At 39.4% G+C, this 7,966-nt stretch overlaps 1 long non-coding RNA gene across 1 annotated transcript in view; it reads left to right on the top strand.

Moving 5' to 3' along the window:
* Nucleotides 1–251: 251 nt before the first annotated feature.
* The window catches only part of LOC122564282, a 139,633-nt gene continuing 131,918 nt past the window's right edge, over nt 252–7,966 (top strand). The window contains exons 1-2 of the long non-coding RNA XR_006315855.1: nt 252–334; nt 1,696–1,766. This is a non-coding gene — a long non-coding RNA (uncharacterized LOC122564282). The remainder of the gene's footprint in view (nt 335–1,695; nt 1,767–7,966) is intronic.

The raw sequence follows: 7,966 nt of genomic DNA, 5'->3' as shown, positions 1-7,966 counted from the left end.
GCAAGATAAATTGAGAGACTAGGTGACTAAACCTGACCAGAGTTTAAGTTGCTTGGTGGGGAAACTGGTCTTTTAGGAGGTTTTTAACGGGGTCTTGCCTGTCAACTGGCTGACAGTTCAGAGCCTCGTATTACCTCCTTCTGTGAAGGCCCATTGAATAAAGTGCCAATCAGGCATTTAACTGGTCAGCAGTGGGTCTTCCTCACAATCAAAGACCCCAGGAGCTGAATTCCTACCTGCTGAGAACTGCCAGCCAATCAGAGACCAGCAGCTGGGATCGGCTTCACAATGGCATCGGAGGCATTAGCTGTTGTTGGAAATGTACCCTTCTGAGGTGAAGTATCACTAAGGGAGCGAGGTCACAGGCGTGTGATAATGAGATATGGTTGGCCACAAGGTGGAGGTTAATCTCTTTATCTGTTGTAACAATGCTAATGTTATCCCACATAACATGATATTGAAGGATCCAACAGATTTATATTATAATGCATCAATATATACAAATATTACATTCACAATATGCATGGCCAGGTTAACATTAATATAATTGATTACAATAACACATATCCAATAGCATTTCATGCTTCAAGTAGTCCAAGTTAAGATGGAGTCTAAGATCTTTATACCCTCAGGTCACATGCTATGAGACATTAACGATGTCCTGGGCATGTGTTTTAAAGGTGTACTGACATACTAATTGTGGGTCATAACACAACTGGTCACATGACTGTCATCAGAAAGAATGTAATGTGGTTTTCTTTTTCATTGTTGGGACCCTTAACCAGCCACTGAGTGGCTTCAAATGAGGGACTCTCCACCAGAAGCCCACAAACACTGCCAATAGGGTTTTTAAAAAGGTTTTCGGTATGTAGCACCCCTTCCCTCTCCCATCGCCATGTTAATACTAATAGCAGTGGGATGAAGCCTTTAAGCAGGCGGTAATGTTAGTTCACAGGCCTCAATGCATGATGGGTTGGGAAGACCATCCACAAGCCTTGCCATCCCAGAATGAATTGGCAGAGAGATGGGAAAGTAACAGGCTCTGTACCTGCCACCTTCCTGTCCGATTAAATATTACTTGCCACTTCTGAGGAGGGTATTCAATTCCACCCATTTTCAGATTTACAAATCTGCACTTAATTCTTACTGACTCACCCGTGGTTCAGATTGCAGCATTAATTTTACATCAGGATATTTGCTTAAGTTAAAAGCTGCTGATTTGCTACATGAAGGAGGGAAAGAATGTTTTAGAGTAGGGAAGTCTACCATGAATTAAAATTTCAGAAATCATTATTAAATGTTAATTTAAGAAGCAATTGGTGTAAATTTTAAGTAAAATATAACCTCAAAAAATAACATAGACAGCACAACTGAAAGCAGCCTAGAAAAGCATTTGGCAATTATGCAATTTGGCTCCCCTCTGGTGTCCATTGTTTTCTCAGCTGCAGTTATTGCAATTTTGCTACCAGAAATTCGATTATTTTTGTATAATGCACAGCAAATTTGATGTAGAATGACTTCTGTCTGAAAAAAAGGAGGGTGATTGCTCCAGCTATGAACAATGAGGCAGCAAAATCACACTGATATTTATTTATTTCAATGCAGTAAACTGTCTAATTTAGTCATGGCTATTACTGTGGCCAATCAGAGCAATGTAAAATACATTAATACGATTTGTGATTGCTTCTTTTGTAGAAAAGCAAGGTCCAGAACTAAGGCCAGACATCTGAGTGACTTTATGCTATAAAGCTGCTGCGATGGCTAAGGTAATTATGTATTCCAGGAACATGTTGCAGCTTAATTTATCCATCCAGTTAAATGAATTGAAATCTTTATCTAAAGCAAATTCTGGGGTAGAATTGTTCTGAGCAGGTTACCAATATATGATTGAAAAGCAGCATAAGAAAGACTGATTGACAGATCAACAAATAATGTATATCTGACAGTTGACAATCTGAGAATATACAATCACACATTTTGCTCATTAGCTGAAAATGTGTTAATGTGTATTTTCACAAACATTCTTGAAAAAATAAATTGAACAATCTCTTCAAACAATAGAGGCCAGTATTTGTCGCCTCACTAATTTTAGTGAGGAAGTAGGTGTCAACATGAAGGGATGTGATGCTAGTGAAAACAAATGTTACATCTGTAGTCAGCACTAGTTTCTCCATTCACATCTCTGCAATTAAGTTAGAAAGGGCAGAAAAGGCAAATCTATTTCTTAAGGATTTTTGAATGCAGTCAATAATGATATGGTTCTGTAGTCAAACAGATTTCAATCCATGTACTTTAACAAAGAGGAATGGTTTCACAGCAATGAAAGAAGTGAATACATGGTACAGGAGAGTTTACTATCCAGAGGGTATATTGGGTTCTTACATAATACTGGCAAATCCCTTGTAACCTTAATTTAAGGTGTCTTAGGATAGTCACTTTATCGCATGTGTCTACGTTCTATAGGATGGCTATTTATTCTTTAGTTTGTGTCGGCCTAATACAAAGTTCAAGAATAAGGAAATACCCAGATCTCTGTATAATAACCTTTGTTTCTTCAATCAATGATAGAACATGATTTTACATGTGCAGCATCCATGAGACTGGTATTGATTGTAACTCACATGAGAGGGACGTATTGCAAATACTGCAGAATCAGTTTTTAATTATCTGAGTTTTATAATAAGCAAACAAATCGTATTGGATTGGAAATGTTAATTGTTTCATTTGAAATGCTGTCAGACCTGCTAAGTTTCTTTGTCACTTTCTGTTTTTCTTGCTGCTACTCTATATGATATACATATACTTACAATGTAAGAGCTATTGGCAAGTACAAACAATTATTACTCATGAAAATGGGTGTAGTGCAACAGCTAAAGCCAGCTATGGTTTGGCAATGGTTCTTCTCCTTCCTGAGCAGACCCTGGGGATCATGCATGACTTGCATTCATTCGGGTTTGCTGGGTTCTGCGATGACTGATAAGATCAATGTGTGATCTTGTACATTCTGCCAGATATGGGACAGTTTGCTGGGTTGAAGGGCTGGGTTGAAGGGCTGGGTTGAAGGGCTGGGTTGATGGGTTTTTTGAAGATTGTGTGCTTCCCACCATTTCCTCTGCATGTTTCCAGCAGACTTTCTCCAAATGTGAGCTTTTTCCATTTTGGTCAGACACATGCCAGGTCTTCCATGAGCTCATGGGAATGTTTGACTTCTTTAGGCATATTTTGAGGTCATTTCAACTTTTATATTTCAAACAGAGCAGTTGTTTTAGGAGTCAGTTGTCAGGCATACAGAATCATAGAGTCATGGAAGTCTGCTGCATGGAAACAGGCCCTTCGGCCCAACTTGCCCTTGCCACCCAGTTTTCACAATTAAACTAGTCCCATTTGCTTGCATTTGGTCCAGGTCACTCCATTCCAATCCCATTCATTCATCTTTCTAAATGTTTCTTACATGACAAAATTGCCCTCGCTTCCACCACTACCTCTGTCAGCCTATTCCAGGCAATCACCACCCTCTGTATGAAACAATTGTCCCTCTGAACCTTTTCCTAGCTCTCCCCTCTCACCTTAAATCTATGCCCTCTGGTTTTAGACCTCCCTAAAATGCTGTTGGCTCTCCATGCTATCTCTGCCTCTCCTTAATTTACAGACCAGTGAGCACCATTTCCTGCCCAGTGGAGCTGGTTTTGAGTGATTAGTAGCTTAATGTTTGTCAAATTAGCTTGGGAAAGGGCAATGTTTTTGGATCTCCTTTCTTGCCCCTGGAGTTTGAGGACTTTATGAAGGCACTACTGGTGATACTTGGTGCTTGTTGTAAGTTGTCAAAGTTGCCAAAAATTACAGGACTGTGGGCACTGCTTGGTAAAGCATGGTCTTAGTCACAGAGTTGAAATCCTGACCTCAAATGCTGTTTTGCTCAGTTGGCTGAAGGTTGAACTGACACGTTGGAGGCAATGTTAAATTTTGTGATAAATATCTGTCTTCGTTGAGAGAACGCTCTCAAGATACAGAAAATCGACAAATTTTAATAGGATTTTGGTTGAAAGAATTCCTTAGGTTTCTTGGTGTTAAGTGAAAGACCCATTTTCTTGACCTCTTCAGATAAGGAATTAATAGCAACATGGAACTCAATTCTGGGTGAGTACACACAAGAATTGCTGTGTGTCTGAGCTTCAAGTGGTTTTGGATTTGGGTTGAAGGTGCTGCAGCTGAACAGAACTGAGGAATGGTCACTTGACCTGAAACATTAGCTCTGATTTCGCTCCAGAAATGCTTCCAGACCTGCTGAGCTTTTCCAGCAATTTCTATTTTTGTCTCTGATTTACAGCATTTGCAGTTTTTTCGGTTTTTAAACAAGGAACAAGAATTGGCCACTCAGCCCTATGAGTCTGTTCCACCATTCAATAAGATGATGACTTATCTGAATTTAAAGTCAACTCTACATTTCTTTATATCCTTGATAATCTTTTATCCCCATGATATTCAAGAATCCCTCTACTTCTGCCTTAAAAATACTTAAAGATTCTTCAGCCACTGCCTTTTGAGGAAGGGAATTCCAAAGACCCATAACCCTCTGAGAGAAACATCATTTCCTTATTTCTGTTTTAAATGGGTGAGACCTTATTTTTAAACTATGATCCTTAGTTCTAGATTCTCCCTCACAAGGAATCATCCTTTTGACATCCACCCGGTCAAGTCTCCTCAGGCTCTTATCTCCTTCAACTAAGTTACATTTGATTCTTCTAATATCCTGTCGAGTTTTAACCTGTCCAGCCTTTCCTCATATGGCAATCCACCAATTCCAGGTATTAGTCTAGTAAACATTCCCTAAACTGCTTCCAATGGATTAGCATTCTTCCATAAGTATGGTGACCAGTATTGTACACAATACTCCAGATAGTCTCACCAATGCCCTGTATAACTGAACCATAACGTTTCTATTATTGCATTCAATTCCCCTTAAAAGAAACCAGAACAATCTTTTTCCTTTCCTGAATACTTACTGTACCTGCAGACTGACCTTCTGTGATTCATGTACTAGGACACCATGATCTTTCTGCATTACAGACAGCATAACCTCTCACCATTTAGGTAATATGCTTGTTTTTTATTCTTTGTCCCAAAATAGATAATTTTACACTTTTCCACATTGTACTCCATTTACCGGTCTTTGCCTGCTCACTTAACCGATCTGCATCCTTGTGTGAGTTTCTTTCGTCCTCTTCACAACTGACCTATCTTTGTGTCATCAGCAAATTTAGCTACCATACCTTCAATCCCTTCATACATATAATTTATGTAAATTGTAAATTGTAGCGTAATGGTAGCACAATAACCTAATTGAGCGATCATACAAACTTACCATTTGTAAAACCTTTCCTTAGTCACAGTCACCAGTTTCAGTTTAACTATTGGTAGTTGTCAAACACAATGGAAGATCAATTTTCTTTGACAAGCCTAGTTTAAATTCTTGATGACCTAAAAGCTCCAGCATACACGGTGGAGACTGGTGTTAACTTTGATTAGAAAACAAAGTAGTTTGTTCTATTCAGCTTTAACAGTAAACAGTATATGAACCTATCAGTCAGCTAGAACTTCACATGGGCTACTTTAATAACACATCCATCCATTTCACAATAAAGGGGAGGTACTTCAGAGTCATGTATGAAAGAAGTGGACATTAAACCATACAAAGAGGTTGTAGAAGATCCCTATTTTGGTTGGAGAAAAAGCAAGTTGGAGAGGTGTTATGTTGCAAAACTCCAGAGAATATGACCTGAGCAGGTGACAGCATGGCTGTAAGAGTGGAGAGTAAAACAGTAGACTGCACAAGAAACCAAAGTAATATGATAGGGAGTTTAGTCCTTCCTCATTTCTATACAATTTCACTTGCTTGCAAAACCTCCAAGCAACCCAGAATCGTCTGGCCTGTTCTCCTTGATTCAATATCCCTTTCTATTAAGAATTATTAATACGCGTGGAAAACTTCATTACCACAACTTCCTCCAGTCATCAAAAATAGCTCAGTGGTACTGTAATGCCATCCACATTGATGTTCCATCATTAAAACTATCCTTTTCTCTCTCCTGACTGATCTGGTTAAATAATGTGGAATTCGGTTTGCTCGGATATAGTAACCATTTCAAGGGCTAATGCAGAGAAATGATCACCAAATTATCAAGTAAATCACATTTTCTGCCTTTCATAGAATCCCTACATTGTGGAAGCAGGCCATTTAGCCCATCAAGTCCACCTGTTCCCAATCCCCGAAAGAGCATCCCAACCCCTTACACATTCTCTGTAACCCTACATTTCCCAAGAGAAATTTAGTATGGCCAATCAACCTAACCTACCCAACTTTGGACTGTGGGAGGAAACCAGAGCACCTAGAGGAAACCTACACAGACACAGGGGCTATGTGCAAACTCCACATAGACAGTCACTCAATGGTGGAATTGAACCCAGGTCACAGGCACTGTGAGACAGTAGTACTAACCACAGAACCACAGTGCCACCCATTTGTTGGTACTGCCACTCATGAGATTTGAGGAGGCTCCATTGCAGCACCCCCCCCCCCTCAGTTAACAGCAGTGGATCACTGCTCTGTGATGGGCATGTCATGGTGGGAGGGATTGCACAGTGTTGTGCGAGGGGGGCTGTTCAGGAACATTGACTTTAGGGGATTAGGCAACAAGGTATTGGTAGATAAACTGCGGACTGCATAGACTTCACCTTTATCTATATGCTGCTCAGACAGTGTAGCCATGTTGTTGAGTGGCCATCTCATTTACATTAAAGTCAGGGACCTTTTGATAATGGAGTCTGTGTTGAAAATGATGGTTGTTATACTGAAGCTCCAGCATTCTAATTTAGTTAAGAGGTTCATTGTGAAATACTGAATGCAGTCATTCCTAATTAACAGTAGGGAAAGCACTTTGAAGTGCAGAAAGTATAAAGCATTACCAAGTTAAATGAGTGCCAATGTATTGTACCTCATTTTTCACACAACCTACTATCCCATCATAACAAATAAAGCTGCCTGTTGCACATGCATCCATCAGTCATACCTTCATATTGGCTCAAACACTTGCATAATTTGTACTGCAGCTGATGGGCAAAGCTAAATTACAGTGATTGCTCGAGAGTGAGCATGTTGCTTTGCTAATAACATGAACTCAATGCCAAAATTAGAAGAGTCACATTGGGATCATTAATAAATCGGGTGCTTTGACCAGCTGTGCGGCACTGTCGGGACATTACCATTGCACGTGCATTTTAGAGGACTGCTTCACCTTTAAAAAAAGATTGAGAGTAGCATTAAAAAAGAAGTAGACTGAAATCAAAAGCAGATCTGGAATAAAAACAGCGTGTTAACAATCGTTAGCAAGTCAGGCAATATTCGTTGAGAGAACAAAAAACTGTGTTATCTGTTCTCATAAAGGTCACAGACCAGATTTGTTCTTTTTTTACAGATGTTGTGTAACATGTGAAACATACTTTCCAGTATTCAAAAGCAGCTTATTTTTATGTAACACCTTTTAATGTAGTACGATACCCTGAAGTGCTTCACAGAAACATTGTATAAGAATGGCACTGACCCTCATAATAAAATACTGGTTAATATTTAGTCAAAGGATTAAAGGTTTAGTCAAAGAGGTAGATTTTTAGAACTGTTTTAAAGGAGGCAAACAGGAAGGAGAAATTGAGAGGTTTAAGCAGGGCATTCCAGTGCTTAAGGTCTAGGAACCTGAAAACAATGCAATCAAAGATGGAACAATTAAAACTAGGGATATTGAAGAGGGCTGTGGGGCTGGAGGAAATAACAAAAATAGAGAGGGAGAGGATTTAAAAACAAGGACGAGAATTCGTTTTCCAGATAAGGTTAATTTGGCAGCCATTGTAGGTCAGCGAGTACAGGGGTGATGGATGAACAGGATTTGGTCTGAGTTAGATCATTGACAGTAAA

This window comes from Chiloscyllium plagiosum, chromosome 29 (assembly GCF_004010195.1).
Source record: "Chiloscyllium plagiosum isolate BGI_BamShark_2017 chromosome 29, ASM401019v2, whole genome shotgun sequence".
Taxonomy (NCBI): domain Eukaryota; kingdom Metazoa; phylum Chordata; class Chondrichthyes; order Orectolobiformes; family Hemiscylliidae; genus Chiloscyllium; species Chiloscyllium plagiosum.
This window is presented reverse-complemented; position numbering and strand designations above follow the sequence as displayed.